Here is a 20,249-nt window from a genome sequence, read left to right as displayed (position 1 = left end):
ACTCAAGAAGAACTAAAGGAGGAAGGCTGGAGGGGAGCAGTGAGTGGAGGAGGATGTACCCTGTCACCTGGTGCACACAGAAAGTATTGGAACAGGTGGTTGTCAGGGAAGTCCTCATCAGCCTGAGACATGCAAACAAGGTCCATCTGCTACAGGAAGCCCATGTAAGAGTAATATGAAACAGCACTTGGAAATACATCTGCCTAGACTAGAGGTTAAACAAAATGGATCGTGGGCTAGATAACTTTTATTGTTCAAGACTTTTTCAAGCAAGTGCTGTCTGGATGGTAACTGCTCCGGTGTCTAGACGATGATATTATTACCAAGCTATGCAGAGATAGTGATTTGGTCCACTGCTTCCATAGACTTAATTTACTGAGCTCTGTTGACTTGTGCACAGAGTTCTCCGGATAGTCATTTCTTTTCTAACTCAAACAGCAAGATGTTTTAAGAGGCCGATGTATCATCAGAATGACTTCTAAAAACAATTCTGAGTGTCGGGAGCACAGGGGAACTCCCCAGGTATTTTTTCTGATTTGTAATGGCAGAGAAAAGTCAGTCTTCTGTCCCTTCTACCTATACCCATCTATATACTTTTGATTGATCGTCCAGCATATCACAGACGGTGAAATTTATTAATATCATAATATCGTGCAGCATTTGGCCAATCAAACTGCTTAATGATTGTCTTCCTTTACATTGCCACTGACCCTAATGAGTATCAGCCCCCGAAGGTTGCCCAGACCTGATAGCCTCAAAGAGAGAAGTCACCTATCCAAGCAGCACCAAGCCAGAGAGCGAAGCCATAGGCCCAAGTACCACCACCAGCGAGGGAAGCCACTTGCTCCAGCACCACCACCAGAGGAGATGAGACAGAGGAGGAATCTATCTGCCTGGTTGGGGGCTGGGGGCAATCATGCCCCGCCCCCTACCTTCACCTCAACTCCACCCCCATTCTTACTTTACATTTACAGTTAAAGTCATTCTTTCTTACATACATTCTTTGCATAAATCAGAGTATAATGAGTCATTCCCGGACCAACCAATAAAATGCTTGAGGATAGAAAACTGCTGGGGTCTTCCTTCTGCTTGCGTACAGGGATGGCCTGCCCCTGAGAAAAACAGCTGACACTAATAGAAGTGTCAGCAGTAAGCAACTATTCTGTACTGTGTATGAATAGACAGAAGATCATCGAGTACCAAGAGATAGAATTAGAGACCAAGAAAATATGGACTAAAAATACAGAAACAGTTGTAATTATTTGGACACCACTTGCCTGATTAAAAAGAACATCCAAGCTCACCTTGATATGTCGCTCCAACATTTGCTCCCTGGGGAAGTAGGAAATAGGTAAATGATGAGGGCTTGTGTTTGGTGAACTCTCTCAGGGTCAGTGCAAGGGACAAAGTTTGTGTGCTGCCCCTCCTCCTACTAATCCATGACAATCTCCGGGTAGATGTCCCTAAGAGACTCTTACAGCTGTGTGACCTCTCAGCCCTCAACACACACAAATAATAATTATGTAATGACAGATTTTACGTGAAAAAAGACATTGAAAGTACAGTTTCTGAGGTAAAATTATCATTTACAAAAACATGTATATTTATTTTACATGCACTGCTGTGGCGTCAAAAAGACGCTTGGAACCCATATGGTATCATGGGTATTGGGTTTGGGCTTGGCCCTCAGAAAGCCAAAAATAAAGTGAACTACAATTACAATATAGTAAATCTGTCATTAGGGATGTGAATCGTGTCCTCGATCGTCTTAACGATCGATTTCGGCTGGGAGGGGGAGGGAATCGTATTGTTGCCGTTTGGGGGGGTAAAATATCGTGAAAAATCGTGAAAAATCTAAAAATCTAAAAATCGCAAAACCGGCACATTAAAACCCCCTAAAACCCACCCCCGATCCTTTAAATTAAATCCCCCACCCTCCCGAACCCCCCCCAAATGACTTAAATAACCTGCGGGTCCAGCGGCGGTCCGGAACGGCAGCGGTCCGGAACGGGCTCCTGCTCCTGAATCTTGTTGTCTTCAGCCGGCGCCATTTTCCAAAATGGCGCCGAAAAATGGCGGCGGCCATAGACGAACACGATTGGACGGCAGGAGGTCCTTCCGGACCCCCGCTGGACTTTTGGCAAGTCTCGTGGGGGTCAGGAGGCCCCCCACAAGCTGGCCAAAGTTCCTGGAGGTCCAACGGGGGTCAGGGAGCGATTTCCCGCCGCGAATCGTTTTCGTACGGAAAATGGCGCCGGCAGGAGATCGACTGCAGGAGGTTGTTCAGCGAGGCGCCGGAACCCTCGCTGAACGACCCTCCTGCAGTCGATCTCCTGCCGGCGCCATTTTCCGTACGAAAACGATTCGCGGCGGGAAATCGCTCCCTGACCCCCGCTGGACCTCCAGGAACTTTTGGCCAGCTTGTGGGGGGCCTCCTAACCCCCACGAGACTTGCCAAAAGTCCAGCGGGGGTCCGGAAGGACCTCCTGCCGTCCAATCGTGTTCGTCTATGGCCGCCGCCATTTTTCGGCGCCATTTTGGAAAATGGCGCCGGCTGAAGACAACAAGATTCAGGAGCAGGAGCCCGTTCCGGACCGCTGCCGTTCCGGACCGCCGCTGGACCCGCAGGTTATTTAAGTCATTTGGGGGGGGTTCGGGAGGGTGGGGGATTTAATTTAAAGGGTCGGGGGTGGGTTTTAGGGGGTTTTAGTGTGCCGGGTCACGATTCTAACGATTTATAACGATAAATCGTTAGAATCTCTATTGTATTGTGTTCCATAACGGTTTAAGACGATATTAAAATTATCGGACGATAATTTTAATCGTCCTAAAACGATTCACATCCCTATCTGTCATACCAAAACAACACTAAGAACGTTACCCATGAAAACGTAACACTTCAAATATTACTCCAGGCCCTAAAACACAAATACACTTCCTATTAGGAAGACAGAACAAGTCAGGCTGCTATAGATTGCTACACCTCATCACACATGCAGAATACAGAATAAAGAGACCATAAAGATTAAATAGAAACATGCAGACAAAATCTGAAATGGAAACCACAACAAGCTGGATTCTGCAGTGCAATAATGGAAAAACATCACCATTCCTCATAAAACATCAACCAGAATAATCAAGAAATATAAAACATCAATCATAATAGTAAAACCATATACAATTATTTGAAAACAGCTGATGAATAGAATAGCATTCTATAATTAAATTCATATAAAAATTGTTAAAGAATTCCCAAAAATCAGTAAAAAATTTCAAAACACCCAACAATAATTAAAATTAATAAGGATAAAAAATTCCTCGCTCTCTATCCCTGGGAATTTATGATTTCCATCTACCCGGAGATTGTCATGGATTAGTAGGAGGAGGGGCAGCACACAAACTTTGTCCATTGCTCTCATATTCACACACGGGTTAATTCTCACGCACACACATTCACCTTCTCTCCCTCTGGACAGCACAAGCGACCCAGCACCTTCAGCCCTCCGGAGCTGAGCTGGACTCCTCCTCCTTTCCTCCTGGTGCATGGGTTGACTCTGCTTCTCCTCCTTCTGGCCATGGTGACTGAACTTTGCACAGGCCCTCCCCCGTGACACAACTTCCTCTTCTGGGTTTCTCATCGGCTGGGAAGAACACTGGGTCACCATTGTGTGCAATCGGAACCACTCATGTGCCATCCCCAAAAACTGGGGTGGTCCTAGGTAGGTGGGACTGCCTGAGTCCTTCAATTGAGCCGACACTCTCGCCCAACGTCATCCCACAGCCCCAAAACAAGTTGCTTGCCGCGCTAGTCGCACGCGGTCCCGCTGACGCCCCGCGCACAGGGCACGCACATCCCGCTGCCCGGGCAGCCCGTCGGACGCACCAGCTCACCTGTCCAAGCTCACTCTCCTTCCTCGCCTTTCTCTCTCTCCTTCTTTCACCCCAGCCACCGTCCATTCAACCCCTTCGCCGCCATCCCCTACAGTTTTACGCACCACTTCTCTTCCCTTCTCTCACTCACCCTCTCGCCTCCATCCCATCTCACTACTCGCTCACCGTATCCTCTCCCCTCTCCCCATCCCCTCCCTTCTCTCTCCCACTCACTTCCAATCCATCCTCTCTCCACACACATGCACGTTCACATTCTCTCTCTCTCACTCACTGAGCCCCTCCAATCCCATCCTCTCTCCACACACACATTCTTATTCTCTCTCTCACTCCTTCTCTTCTTTCCCCTTACACCCCACCCACTGGTTCTTCTTTGGCACCATGGGGTCCCTGCTACCAAAAACCCCTTTCTTTAAAGAAGGACTAGCATGTTTTGTCCGTCGGTCGCAGATGGCTTGCAGTCTCCGTCAGCCAGCGCTGACCTCCCCGGCATCCTCAGGATGGCATGGGTGCTGCCAACCGCCATCTTGGATCCGGAATCACCTAAGGCGTGCATGCACAAGGGCCTCCTTTGTACATGTCCTGGCTGGAACCTCAGGGACGTCCCCTCCGGATGATGTCAACTCGATGCTGTACTTAAACCGACTGGCCCTCTGCTACTACGAGTTAGCAAGGAGTTTCCTCGTTGCTGAATTCACTCTACTTTTGGACTTTCAGTTCCGGACTTCCCTCTGGGTTTGGACGCTCTGGGTACCCGCTCCTCGGGGGCTATCCGCTCCTCGGAAGTTCTTCCTGCCTTAGGAATCTACCTGACCCACACCTTGGGACATTATCTTGGAACTTCCACTTGTGAGTACCTTACTACTGACTTCAACGATTCAAGCTTGGCTGAAGCTTTCCCACGGAGTACCACTTGCCTCGGGCCACTACCGCTCCTCCTTCAGTGAAGCCATTCCAGTACACCCTGAGCTGCAGGGTATTGCCGCTACAGTTATAAGATCCACTTCCGGGTTCCTGCTCCTCAGTCGTTTCATCTACAGTACAGACTCCTCAGCGTACCCCGCTCTGCGGGCCACTACTGGATCATCTCAGCTGTGGCATCACCCTGATATACCTCTCTGCTCAGAACTGTACTGAATTACAGCTCCCGCTCTGCGGGCTCTGCCTTTTCCTTCTTACATGTATTTATTTATTTATTTAATAACTTTTATATACCGGCATTAGATAGGCACATCATGCCGGTTTACATATTAACAAAAGCGAGGAAACTACATTATAACAGGGAGTGGGAGGGGATATAACAAACTGAGAAAGGCAAGAAATACAGAGTTGTGAACTAGTTAAATAAGTCAAAAATCAACAACAAGTGCAATAAATGCAACAACGGCAACTGGTAAAAACTTAACTCTAACCGAAGAGGCATAATCTTTATAAAGTGCGATGAGTAGATCGGGATACAATGGCGGAATTGGGTTCACAGGGGAGGAAGGATTAGTCAGGGTAGGCTTGATGGAATAGCCAGGTCTTCAATTTAGATCTAAACTTGATTGGGCAGGGTTCTAATCGGAGTGTCATGGGCATGGAGTTCCAGAGTGTGGGGCCTGCTATAGAAAGGGCTCTTTCCCTAGTGGAGGAGAGGTGTGCAATTTTTAGCGAGGGAACTTGCAGAGTTCCTTTGTGAACTGTCCTGGTGGGGCGGGTCTGAGTGACAGGGCTAAATGGTATGTCCAGCCAAAGGGAATTGTGAGAGAAAATGGATTTGTGTATGATGGTGAGTGTTTTGTGGAGTATTCGGAATGGGATAGGTAGCCAATGAAGGCTTTTCAGGATCGGGGTGATGTGATCTGTTTTACGGGTGTTAGTGATGATTCTGGCGGTTGCGTTTTGCAACATTTGGAGTGGTTTGATTGTAGCGTGTGGGAGGCCAAGGAGTAGAGAATTACAGTAATCAAGTTTAGAGAGGAGGGAAGTTTGGATGACAATGCGAAAGTCTTGAGAGTGTAGCAGTGGCTTAAGTTTTTTTAGAACGTTTAGTTTATAGAAACCGTCCTTGAGGATGGAGCTTACATATTTTTTCATGTTTAGTTGCTCATCCAGGAGGACTCCGAGATCTCTTACAAAGGGTTGGTTTATAAAGGGTTTACAAGTAGGGTTATGAAGTGAATGAGGTTTAGAGTGGGGCGAGATGAGTAATAGCTCCGTTTTGTTGGTATTGAGAGCGAGGTGGAGGTTCGTTAGAAGAGAGTTAATTGGAGTGAGGCAGGTTTCCCAGTGCTTCAATGCATCGGATAAGGAGTTGTGGATAGGGATAATGATTTGGATATCGTCAGCATATAGATAGAAGTTAAGTTTGAGTTCAGTTAAGAGGAGGCATAGAGGGGTAAGGTAAAATATTAAAAAGGGTGGAGGAGAGGGAAGAGCCTTGTGGGACACCCCGTTGTAAGGGGAGGGAGGTAGAGATAGCATTGCCTATTTGACTGAGAAAGTTCTGTTTGATAGGAAAGATTGAGCCATGCTAAGGCCAGGCCCGAGATACCGATGCTTTCTAGGCGGGCGAGTAGATGATTGTGGCATATAGTATCAAAGGCGGGCAGATATATCCAGGAGGGCAAAGAGGTAGCTAGCGCCCTTGTCCATTTCCTATAAGAAGGTGGTCGGTAAGTGTAAGCAGGAGGGTTTCAGTATTAAGATGTTTACGAAGCCAAATTGTGCGGCATGGAGAATATTATGGTTTCTAAGTAGTCCGTGAGTTGTGAGTTAACTACTTTTTCCATTATCTTAGCAATGAAAGGAAGGTTGGATATCGGACGGAAGTTCGCAGGTCTTTGGGGTCAAGAGAGGGCTTCTTTAGAGGGGTTTGACCACTGCTTGTTTAAGTGAGTCTGGGACAGAGCCATAAGATAGTGAGCAGTTGACGATGCCAGCTATTGCTCTGGAAATGGTGTTAGGGATTGCAAGGAGCGCTTTGGGGGGAATGGTGTCACTTGGGTGTGAGGCAGGTTTTGAGTTTTTTGAGAATAGATTTCTATTTCTTGGCAGAAGTGAGGTCAAAAGCGATAGGACAGTGGTGGAGGGAGTAGGACTCAGAGAGGTAAGGTGGGTTGAGTCAGGGAATCTGGAGCTGAGTTTCGAGATTTTATTATGAAAGAAGTGTGCAAGTTCATTGCTCTTGACATCAGCTTCGGAATCAGGGATGCAGGGGGTGGTGGGTTTAATGAGGTTGGACACGTAGGCAAATAGGGCTTTGGGATTATAGCTGTAGTCATGGATTTTGGCAGCATAGAAATCTCGTTTATGCTTTAATGTGGAGAGCCTGTAGTGATGCAAGGCAGTTTTGAAGCTATCAGCATGTTGGGGGGTAGGGTCCTTGCGCCAGGTTCTCTCTTGTGTCGCAGTCTTGTTTTTTAAAGTTTTTAATTCAATAGTGTACCATGGATTGGAAGGTTTCGAGGTTTGTGTTTATGACACGTTTGGAGACGGAGGCAAAGTTTATTTGCTACGTCTTCTGTGAGGCTGCACCAAGAGATAAGAGCAGTATTAGGATCCGAGCAGTCTAGATTGGGCAGGGTGGTAGTGAGAGCAGAGGCGAGGTCCTCACTGGGACAGGCTTTCCTGGCTATTATAGTAGTGTGACGAGGATTCTTTCTGATAGGGGCAGTATTGATAGAAAGATGGCTCTCAATAAGATAATGATCAGACCAGGGGACTGGGGTGCAGGTAGGGGAAAGCGTGGATTGGATACAGGAATTGATGAAGATCAAATCCAGGGAATGGCCAGCTTTGTGGGTGGGGGAGGTGATTAATTGCTGGAAGCCAATCGCCTGGAGGGCATGAAGGAAGGCTGTCGCAAGAAGAGGATAGGACAGTGGAGTCAATATGGAGATTGAAGTCTCCAAGGATGATAGCAGGAGTATCAATGTTGATGGAGTCAGCAATGAATTCGATAATGGGAGAGGGATTGGATTCAAGCAGGGAAGGAGGGGCATATACAAGGCATATTTGGAGGGCACGTGATTTAAAGAGCCCGATTTCAAGTTTGGTGGGTGGGGTAATATGGATCTGTTTAAGATTAATATTTTTATTTACAGCAAGCAGGAGGCCACCACCTCTTTTCTTTTTTCTAGGGATTGAGAAAATATCATAACAGAGTGAGGGAAGTTGATTTATTTCAACAATGTCGGTGTCTTTAAGCCATGTCTCTGTGATAGCACAGATATCTGGTTTGCAGTCAACTAGTAGGTCGTTGAGGATGGGTAATTTCTTTGATAAAGATTGAGAGTTGAACAAGATTAGGGAGAGTGTAGTGAGGCCAAGGAATTGGGTCAGAGGAGAGGTAAGAATGGGGATTAAGGATTTGCGAAGGGGTGGGGGATTGCGTACAAGTGGGACGTGCAGTCTGGAACTAGGAAAATGGATACGTGGGATGGGATAGGAAGCCTATAAAGTCTGGGAAGCCTAATAAAGTCTCTATAATATGGCTGTGTCCTACGCTGCTGAGACCTCGCCTATTGACGGAGAGGCCCACAGGGCTCCTCCCTATGGGCGGAGACATCTCTCATCTCGACCCTTCACATCTATACAAAAACATAACACAGCAAAGCCAGCATTTCTTTGTCTCTGCATGTCTTTTATGGCAAAATAAGCCTTTGTTGCCACAGTTTAAAATTAAAAAAGAAATACATTTAGTAGTTCTGATTTTATGTGTAAAGTTTGGGGTTGGTAGGTGGGGGAAATGAGTAACCTTAACATGACAAGTTCAGTCTACCAGTGGAGTCGTCAGCTATTGAGACATCTGACGTCCTCTCTACCTTCCAGCCTGCCCTCTCCAACCCTAGCCATCTCAAACACATACAAACCCTGACAGTTGTTCGCCCCCCCCCCCCCCCCCCCCCATCACTTCTGTACCGTCTTCTAGCTGGACTCAACCTAAACTTTAAAATCTACGCAGATGACATACAGTTTACAATACCATTCTCTGATTCCTGGTCCAAAACATTTTCTCTATTTCATATTTACCTAACGACAATAAAAACTTGGCTATCTCACAATAGATTGAAACTAAATGCTGCAAAAACAGAACTAATATATCTTTCAACAGTTCCAGACTCAGTTCATCAACCCCCACAAGCATTCACATTTGAAAATCAACACATACCCATAAAATACCACGCAAAGAATCTAGGCATGATCATAGACTCTAAGCTATCAATGACTAACAACATATCTGAAATAGTCAAAAAATCCTTCTTCAAATTATACATGCTTAAAAAACTGAAACCCTTACTACTAACATCCAATTTCCGCTCAGTCACACAATCCTTAATTCTAACCAATCTAGACTAGGTCTACCTTTAGCAACAATACATCCCCTGCAGCTTGTCAAAATGCTACAGCAAGAGCCCTTTTCAACTTACCACGCAAAGAACATATAATGCCCATACTACAACAGTTTCACTCGCTCCCAATTACTCACCGCATCACTTATAAAATTCTGTCTATCATCCATAATTTGCTTTACAACTCAAACTCCGTTTGGCTTTGTTCTTTACTACGCATATATAAACCACCCAGACAACTCTGATCTATGGACAAATGTATACTAGAAATCCCTTCAGTCAGAACAGTAAGCCTAGCACTAACTCGAAAACGGGCCTTTTCTGTCGCAGGACTGACTCTGTGGAACTCTCTTCCTGAACATATCCGATTAACAGCAAATTCCAAAGATTTTAAGAAAAAACTGAAAACTTACCTATTTAACAGCGCTTATAATATACAATAATCCCAGCTATATATTACCGTACCCTCATCAACAGTAAGATTAAAATTGTTTTTGCACATGTGATGTACTTTAACTGTATTTTAATGTCATCTTGTTATGGTATTATGAATGTATTCTTGTAAACCGCCTAGTCAGACAGACTCATGCCTTATTGTGTGGTATATAAAAACTTTTAAATAAAATAAATAAAAATAGGGACTGATTTATCAAGGTGGTTTCCCATAGAGCAGGCAGAAAACCTTTATGAATCAGCCTTTAGTGCTTACCAGGTTTTACAAATCACTTTAAATCAGCATTTCTAGCCAGATTCCTAAAAGCATCAGCTTGTCCGGATTCCCTGTGGGTCTTAATCCTAGATCTTTCCCTGTTCTGGCTCAATAAAAACATATGTGTTTTCTCATCCAGACAGCTAACTTTTCTTCCCAATCAGTCCTCAAGACAAAGATCCTTTAAGTTTGAAATTATTTATTGTACAGGTAAAATTCTACTTACAATTGTTGCATCTCAAACATATAGCCCCAAGCAGAAGGTCTTTGTAGCTGGAGATAAGTAGGAGAGGGGAGAACGGAGTTTCTGGGTTGCAGGGTGAGAGGATTCTGAGGCTGATTTAATCTTTAGAATAAAGCGATAAGAAGAATGTAAAAAAGCCAATCGTTTCACAGAGCTTTACAAAGTGCTGCTGGCTTTGAAGCCTACATGGGCAAGACTGAAACTCTCCTAGAGAGCTGTTACAGAAAACGCCTCCACAAGCTGGGGACAGGGGCCCAAGGTCCAATGGCAGTGAGCCTAGGACCCATGTGACACAGGGGGAGCATGAAGGGCAGTCCCTTGAGCCAATAGGGCACTTAGGAAGACTCAAGTTAGATTGAGGGGGAGGGGCATTCAAGTTCTTCCGATAGTGAGAGAAAGTAAAGGAGGGAGGGAGCTTCTCTTAAGGGCAAGGCTCACAGACTTTTATCATGGTTACAAAAAGTGTTTCAATATTAAGAGTCCTCGGAAAGAAGGACTGAACTAGACACAGTTAAACTGCAATGTATATACAGATACAAACATGTACCCACTGCTGGGGACAGAACATTTCCTTCCAATTTGTTTCCTACATTTGCATGGGTGCTCTGCTGCAAATCCACTCTCTGGCTGTCCGTGCTGTACTCGTGTTTTCCATGTGTCGGCGTGACACCTCTATGTGGTCCCAATGAAGATATGCTCCTCAGCTGCCCTTGCTGTTTTCATGTGGTTCTGATGAATATGTGGTTCTGATGAATATATATTTTGATGTGGCTCTGATGAATATATATTTTTTAATTTGTAGCTCACCTTCCCAAATAATATTGTAGTGTATTTGGATTTTCAGAAGGCGGTTGACAAAGTCCCTCATGAGAGGCTTCTAAGAAAACTAAAAAGTCATGGAATAGAAGGCAATTTCATGGATTCAAGCTGGCTAAAAGACAGAAAACAGAGAGTAGGATTAAATGGTCAGTTTTCTCAGTGGAAAAGGATAAACAGTGGAGTGCCTCAGGGATCTGTACTTGGGCCAGTGCTTTTCAATATATATATAAATGATCTGGAAAGGAATATGATGATGAGGTTATCAAATATATATGAAGAACAAAAAAATTGGCTAAGCCCCTACATACACCTACATACCCCAAGTAGAAACCTGAGGTCAGCAAATAAAGGACTCCTAAAAACACCACCAATGCACTCAAATCAACTCACCTCTACCCAAAATAGAGCAATCTCCTTTGGTAGCCCAAAACTTTGGAACTCCCTCCTGACTAAGCTAAGAATTCAAGAAAACCTAAAAACCTTTAAAAAAGGATCATCTAAACATCACCGCCCTCCAATACAACCTCATGACTAATTGAAATTCATCACATCTATGCTTTTCGTAAATAAGAAAGAACTCATAAACTGAACTTAATCATTACTTATGTTACCTCCTAAGCCTAATAACAGTTTGTACTTTACAACCCTTGTTAACCCCCCATTTCCCTATAACCTATTTTGTAAACCATTATGATGGTGTTATTTTGACGTTTCCGAATGACGGTATATAAAACTCATTAAATAAATAAAAAATAAATAAATAAATTTGCGGATGATACAAAATTATTCAGAGTAGTTAAATTACAAGCGGATTGTGATACAATACAGGAAGACCTTGCAAGACTGGAAGATTGGGCATCCAAATGGCAGATGAAATTTAATGTGGACAAGTGCAAGGTGTTGCATTATAGGGAAAAATAACCCTTGCTGTAGTTACATGATGTTAGGTTCCATATTAGGAGCTACCACCCAGGAAAAAGATCTAGGCATCATAGTGGATAATACTTTAAAATCGTTGGCTCAGTGTGCTGCAGCAGTCAAAAAAGCAAACAGAATGTTAGGAATTATTAGGAAGGGAATGGTTAATAAAATGGAAAATGTCATAATGCCTCTCTATCGCTCCATGGTGAGACCGCACCTGGAATACTGTGTACAATTCTGGTCGCCGCATCTCAAAAAATATATAGTTGTGATGGAGAAGGTACAGAGAAGGTCAACCAAAATGATAAAGGGGATGGAACAGCTCCCCTACGAAGAAAGGCTGAAGAGTTTATGGCTGTTCAGCTTGGAGAAGAGATGGCTGAGAGGGGATATGATAGAGGTCTTTAAGATCATGAGAGGTCTTGAATGAGTAGATGTGAATCGGTTATTTACACTTTCGAATAATAGAAGGATTAGGGGGCATTTCATGAAGTTATCAAGTAGCACATTTAAGACTAATCGGAGAAAATTCTTTTTCACTCAAAGCACAATAAAGCTCTGGAATTTGTTGCCAGAGGATGTGGTTAGTGCAGTTAGTGTAGCTGGGTTCAAAAAAGGTTTGGATAAGTTCTTGGAGGAGAAGTCCATTAACGGCTATTAATCAAATTTACTTAAGGAATAGCTACTGCTATTAATTGCATTAGTGGCATGGGATCTTCTTAGTGTTTAGGTAATTGCCAGGTTCTTGTGGCCTGGTTTGGCCTTTGTTGGAAACAGGATGCTGGGCTTGATGGACCCTTTGTCTGACCCAACATGGCAATTTCTTATGTTCTTATGTTCTTATATTCAAGACAACGTACAGCATTTTTTAGAATTCAGGCAGAGTAAAAATCTGCTCTATCAGCCCCATGCAGGTGTCCCACGGATGCTTTTATATGCATCCGTGGGACACCTGCATGGGGCTGGTAGGGAAGGAATGGGGGGTGTTCCTGATAAAGATCAGAACAAATACTGCCTGGTTACTGCACCATGAACAAAAGCAAGAGGTGATGTGAAAACCTTTTAACGTCTGTTTTGCTTATCTAAAGTTATTCTGCTAGTGCCCCTGCTTTACTTGAAGCTGAACAATGATTACCGTTTTACCTGATATGTTTGTGCGTGCTCATAAACGCTGGGGTGCAGTGGCAGGGGTAACATGCAGAAATGGAAGAGGCGATTTTAGCCGAAAGAGCTTCCTTCAAAAATTGGAAGAAGCATCCATGTGAAAAAAAAATAGAAAAAAGCATAAGCATTGGCAAAACATTGATAAAACAGGCTAAGAGAGAATTTGAAATGTTTGCTACAGAGGAAAAAACTCATAATAAATATTTTTTTAAAAAGCCTACGAGGGTTGGACCAGTAGTTCTCAACCTTTTTTCTGTCGGGACACACCTGTTAGATGGTCCTCACATGCGAGACACACTGAATACATGACAGTCACAGGGCTAACCCCACCCCCACCCCTCAGCATTGGGTATAAAGCAGAGCTAGAACATTCCCCATACAACTCACCATACAAAAAAGATACTCTTGTGTTATCTCAATAATAGCAACACAAACTCCCTCTACTACAGCAGTTCACCACCAATGCATGTCCTATTGAGAAAACACAACAAATAAGGTGAGGTATTTTATGTGCCTACATGTTAGTTAAATATCTCACCTCGTCATACACACAAGATTGACCTTCACCAAGTACAGAAAGACCACAGAGCACAAATATGGAGACAGAAACTGGAGTGGAACCCCAAAAAAGCCATTCTGCATGCAAAGCAAACCTGGAGAAATGGAAACAGAAATATAGCATCTAACATAGTCCCAGGATCTGCAATAATGCACACAAACTAATCCATACAAAGTTACACCTGTATTATGGAACACACTCAAACAGTAACAACCCTATCTATGAAAAGGTAACACTACAAATATTAAACCAGGTCCTAAACACTAATACACTTCCTATTAGGAAAACAGAATAAGCCAGGCTGCTATAGATCCCAACACAGAAATAATTGTAAAACTATACTAACAATGTTACAAAACAACTGATGAACAAAATAATATCCATCAATTAAAAACTCATAAAAATTATCTAAAAATTGTACAAATATCAATAAAATATTTCAAAATGGCAGACATCACATAATACCCAATAATTAAAATGGCAGTCAATCAAGAAAAATGAACTTAAAAGCCACCTTTACTTACCCTGTCCAGCAGTTCTCCTACTCCTTTTCCTTGCAGGCCACACCAGAAGCAGTAGTAGCTGCTGAAGCTGTCCTCATGGTCCTCTTCCTTAGGGACCATAACCGGTCTCTTCTCTCTCTCACACACCAGTCACACCCTCAGGACCAGTTTCTATCTCTCACACACCAGTCATCTCCCTAACAATTTTCTCTCACACTCTCTCTCTCTCATACACACACACACACACACAAACACACACATACCAGTCATTTCCTTGTTCAGTCTTTCTCACACATACACGTCACCTCTCTGACCAGTCTCTCTCAATCACACAACACTCTCTCTCTCTTACACACAGGTTTAAATCACACACATGCTCTCTCTATTTCACTTACACACAGGCTTTTAATCACACACATGCTCTCGCTATCTCACTTATACACAAGCTCTCAATCACACACATGCCTTCTCTATCTCACAAACAGGCTCAATCACACACATGCCCCCTCTCTCTCTCACAGCCACAGCCAGCCAGAAACATGCTCCATCTCTCTCTCGCACACACACACAAAGCTCTCTCCCTGTCTCACATACACCACACACACACACACACAGAAGCACCCTCCCTGTCTCATATACACACCATACATACACATACACACCACACACACACAAGCACCCTCCCTGTCTCACATACACACCACACACAAAAAACAGTTGTACACTTAAGAGATTTTTCTCTTAACAATTGATTCTGTGAATATTGTTAGATAACATTAAGCATCAGAAAGTGTGTAGAAGACTTTTCCAACCAGAGTAACATAGTAAATGACAGCAGAAAAGGACCAAAATGTCCCATCTAATCTACCCAGCAAGGTCTTTAGGATTGTAACTGCTGCTCCATAGAAGTTACCCCTTCACCTTCTTTTAAAAGTTGTAGCTGCAGCTCATTGCAGGTTACCACAGGTTACTTCAGGGTTGGCTTTATTTCCATCCTCTTGTCAGCAGGGATCTTCTGTGCTTATCCCATGCTCTTTTGAATTCCATCACTATTCTCGTCTTTACCACCTCCTCTGGGAGGGAATTCCAGGCATCCACTGCCCTTTCTGTGAAAAAAATATTTCCTGATGTTCTTCCTGAGTCTACCCCTTGGAGCTTCATATCATGACTCCTTGTTCTACATCCTCCTTTCCACTGGAAAAGGTTTATTTCTAGTGCAGTCTTATAAACCACCTCTCTGATCAGATAGTAATTGCCAAAGTACTGTACAAAATCAATAGCAATGCAATACATAAACAAACTGTAAAAATAAAGATCATAAAACAACAAAATACAGAACATCTGTGAGGAGGAGACACAATAATCGTCAGCCCATAAAAATTTCAACTACTCCAACCATATCCCCCCCCCTTAATTCTTATCTCCCCCACTTGATCATACTCCAGATTCTCTTCCGCACGCCAACCCTATCCAACCCCATAACCATTCTCCAAAAACATCCCATCCCCTTCGACCTCAAACAACATCTTGCCACAAACAAATCCTAAACAGGAAAAATCTGTATTTTTAGTTTCATCTGAAATGAACCAGAATCAATCTCAAATCTGTGGGGGAGAGGATTTCACCAAGTAGGTGCAACTATAGAAAATGCTCTTGCTCTTGTTCCAGCCTTCCCAACCTCTCTAAACGAGGGAACCTCCAGCAAAGCCACTTGACTAGACTAAAGCATTTGCCCAGGCTTATACCACTGCAGTTTTAAATAATTATTAGGTATTTAAATGTCTGTATCATATCTCCCTCCTGTCTCTCCTCTACTCTAGGGTATACAAAATATTTAGGTCCTGAAGTCTCATCTCATATGTCTCCATTTTCTGTCATATCTCTATCTTTTCTGCAGTACAGACTTCAGAACTGAACCCAGCACTCCAGATGAGGCCTCCCCAGTGATCTGTACAGGGGCATTAGCACCAAGCTTTTGGTCACTCCTCAGGCTTTCATAGATCACTTTTCATTCTGTCCACTCCTTCAGGAATTTCCACTCTGTTGCAGTTCATCCGCAAAAAGACAAAATTTGTCTTCTAACCCCTCTGCAATATCACTGACAAAGATATTGAGCAGTACCAGCCCCAGAACCAATCCCTGAGGCACTCCACTAATCAGCTCTCTCTTCTCTGAGTGAAAGTACTCCAGACAAAGGCAAAATACTCTTTAAAAACACAGCAACAAGCCACATTTTTATCTTGGACAGCAGCTTTCATCCAGGGCCAGATCTAAGATGTTGGCATCCATAGGCAGGTTTGGAGAGTAGGGATTGGGATATCCTGGAGATAGCAAAGTAGTAGGGGTATGCATTGATAAAACCTTTGGGGCAGATTTTCAAAGGGTTATGCGCGTAACTTACACGCATAACCCCGAGAAAGTGCCCCTGTGTGCGCCGAGCCTATTTTGCATAGGCTCGGTGATGCCTGCAAGCTCCAGGACGTACGTATGTCCCAGTACTTTGAATAAGGGGCGAGAAGGGGGCAGGGCACCAGTCTGGGGCCGGTCTGGGGGCAGGACCGAGGTCTCCGGCATGGCGGCTGTGTCAGAGGATCGTGCGCCGGCAGCTGGCTGTAGCGCGCAAGTTACGCCTGCCAGAGGCAGGCGTAACTAAGACAACAAAGGTGGGGGGATTTAGGTAGGGCTGGGGGCGAGTTAGATAGCGGAAGAGAGGGAAAGGTGGGGGGGGAGTGGAAGGAAAGTTCCCTCCGAGGCCGCTCCTATTTCGGAACGGCCTCGGAGGGAACGGGGAAAGCCATCGGGGCTTCCCCAGGGCTCGGCGCGCGCCAGGCTTCCCTAGGGCTTGGCTGCGTGCACATGTTGTAAAATTGGGTGTAGATTTGTGTGCGCCGGGTTGCGCGCACAAATCTATACCCGCTCGCATGTTAGTAAATCTGGCCCTTTGGTTTGCTTTATTTCGTTTTCCTCCTCTTCTTTTTTATTTATTTTTTTTATATTGTTGTTTTTGTTGCTTATTTTGCTATTTTTTGTTTAGTGTGCACTATTTGAATTGTAATAGCATATACTAACACAAATACGGGCGGATTTTAAAAGCCCTGCTCGCCGGCGCGCCTATTTTCCATAGGCCGCCGGCACGCGCAGAGCCCTGGGACGCGCGTAGGTCCCGGGGTTTTTCGAAGGGGGCGTGTTGGGGGCGGGACCAGATGATGCAGCGTTTCGGGGGCGGGGCGCGACATTCGGGGGCGGGACCGGCAAGAAGCCGGTCCCGCCCCCGATTTACGCTGTCCCTAGATTTACGCCGGCGAGAAGCAGGCGTAGATTTACGTCTGCTTCTCGCAGGCGTAAATCTAGGGACAAAGGTAAGGGGGGGGTTTAGATAGGGCCGGGGGGGGGGGGTGGGTTAGGTAGAGGAAGGGAGGGGAAGGTGAGGGGAGGGTGAAAGGAAGTTCCCTCCGAGGCCGCTCCGATTTCGGAGCGGCCTCGGAGGGAACGGAGGCAGGCTGCGCGGCTCGGCGCGCGCAGGCTGCCCAAAATCGGCAGCCTTGCTCGCGCCGATCCAGGATTTTAGAGGATACGCGCGGCTGTGCGCGTATCTTATAAAATCCAGCGTACTTTTGTTTGCGCCTGCTGTGCAAACAAAAGTACGCGATCGCGCTTTTTAAAAAAATCTACCCCATAATGCGCACTAAATCAAAATACTGCACATTAAATGAAAAATATAATACAAATTTCATGAATTTTTATGTTTCAATATGAAACGAAATAGGCAGTGTCGTTAAAAAGTAAAGCACATCCCTAGAAAGTAGATGAACCCTCCACACACCTCACTCCATCGCAGAGTCCCAGACTTCCATTGCACCCCTCCTTTGGTGGGAGCAGGCTCCTCCTTGCTCTTCTCTTTGACCCTGGTATTTGGCCCCTTCCAAGTTCGGCACCCTAGGCAATTTCTTACGTTGCCTAAATTTGGGCCTTCCTTCATCAGGATCAAAACATTGCTTCTTGCAATGCAGCGGAGCACTAGAAAGACTACTTGCCCTTCAGCTGGAACAACTAGAGACTGGGATCATAGGAAGCAATGATGACTTAAGTTTGTTAAACCAGAGTGCCCAGCACATACAAAAGCACTAATCATAACGTTTTCCATGTTTAATGCAGAGGAAGAGCCTGCAACCCTTAGCAAGCTCTTGCCAGTAAATTCCTCAGGAGCACCCCAGCTGGTCTGGTTTTCATGAAATGATTATGCATGAGGTATCTTCACGGTTTTAAAGATTCCTCCAGGACTTGCTCATCAGGTATTAAATGCACTTGCCATGTACTCCCACTGTTTCTTCCTCCTCCCCCCAATAATGTTTTTGAGGGGGCAGGAGGCAGGAGTTCATGGCGAGTCCATTTCTTTCCCGGCAAGTAAACAGCCCCCATTATACCTCTATGCAGTCCTCTCTTGCTTCAGTTTCTCACCTTTCACTCACCTTTCTCTCCCCTCCCGCTCCTTTTCTCCTCCCGTATTACTTTCCTTTTCTCACCCCAACCTCATCCCCTTCTTCCCCCCCACCTTCCCCGCTGCATCCCTCTCTGTCCTCCCAAGTCCTGGTTAAATGTCAAAGACTCTACCTCCTTGCCCCTGGAAAAAACAAATCCCGCGTGCCTCAGGTGAGTGGGCCGGCGGATCTTTCAAACCCTGGATCCGCACTTGCCCACCCCATGGATTATGACTGCATGAGATTGCCAGCGCATGGATACCTGCGCAGGGCTGAACGTTACCCTGTTCTGTTTTATTATTTGCATTGGATGCATGTGGTTTTTGACCTGTGGTCTGCTTTGGACAAGAATGTTGGGAAAGCCGAATATAAATAGTTCAAATAAATAAATAAACAAATACCGTGTGTCACGCACATTCTTTCAAGATATCGCCAAAACCAGCATTGGCTAGGCTGGCTCCCAAGAATAGGAGCCTATAATTATATGGTTTATTAAAAAAAAAACAAAAAAAACATAAACAAAATTCTTCCTTTCGTTTTAGAATAGATCATCTGACTGCATCTCTACCTCTGTCCCAAAAAAAAACCAGGAGAAGACTGGTGGAAAAGTCAAATGGCATCCCAGTTAATAGAAAGCCACATAGCATGGGACAATGGGAAGTTGCAAAAAAAAAAAAAAAAGGGGGAGAAGGTCCTTGGATCCCCCCTTCGAAAAGACGTTATGGAGAAAATATGCATTTTAATAGTCCTCTAGGAGCACTACACGTAATGATGTCATTGTTTCCCTCGGGCTGTTGTTAAACTCTTGTGGTTTGGCTTAAGTGGCTGTTGTATCTCCGGCTAGGAATAGCCACAGACTGTGTAAGAAGGTATTTTATAGGCCATAATTCATTTTCTAGCAGTGGTTTATTTTGTGGTTGAGCTTAGTCAGCTTCAAAGGTATCTTGCAGATGTGACCCCTTTCTGGCCTTTTCCTTGAAATATTGGGGGGAGGGGGGGGGGAAACAGAAACCTTTTAAACAGGCTTGCGGGAGACACTGAATGCAAGGTTTGCTTAAGCTTAGAATTGATCTTACACCACTTAAGCCTTTGTCAGATGTCACTCTGGAATAAAATTAAGCTTGTTCACGTTCTCCACCAGTGCACCGAAGGGTGCAGATCGGATGAAAATGTATAATATCTTTCATGAGACTTGCTTTGGACCTTATCAATGCGGACATCGGACCCTTCAGATATTCATGGATTGGCCCTTTGTGGAATTCCTTTACATAGAAAACACAATAAATACATTCTAGGTCTCATTTATTGTATGCTGTGCAGGGTGGCAGTCAGCAAGCAGTTTGTCAACTAATTAGTAACATGTTTTGTTGTATGTTTCTGATTATTTCTTTATTGCATATGTGAATGTTGCAAACCGCTTTGATTCTACTTTAACTGGTGATGCAGTATAAAGTTAAACCTCAAAAACATTCAGGGTTGGGGCTTTTTTTTTTTTTTTTGCAGAATTCAAGCTCTGAAAAGCTTACAAAACTATTTTCTTTCAAGGCTTTTTACTGAAAGAGTAAAAGCTGCCAGACTAAACAGGATAAAAGAGTAGGACAGAAACAAAATAACCATTGCCCTGCCTC

This window comes from Rhinatrema bivittatum, chromosome 5 (assembly GCF_901001135.1).
Source record: "Rhinatrema bivittatum chromosome 5, aRhiBiv1.1, whole genome shotgun sequence".
NCBI classification, from domain to species: Eukaryota; Metazoa; Chordata; class Amphibia; order Gymnophiona; family Rhinatrematidae; genus Rhinatrema; species Rhinatrema bivittatum.
The sequence above is the reverse complement of the archived record's forward strand: the minus strand, read 5'-3'. Positions refer to the sequence as shown.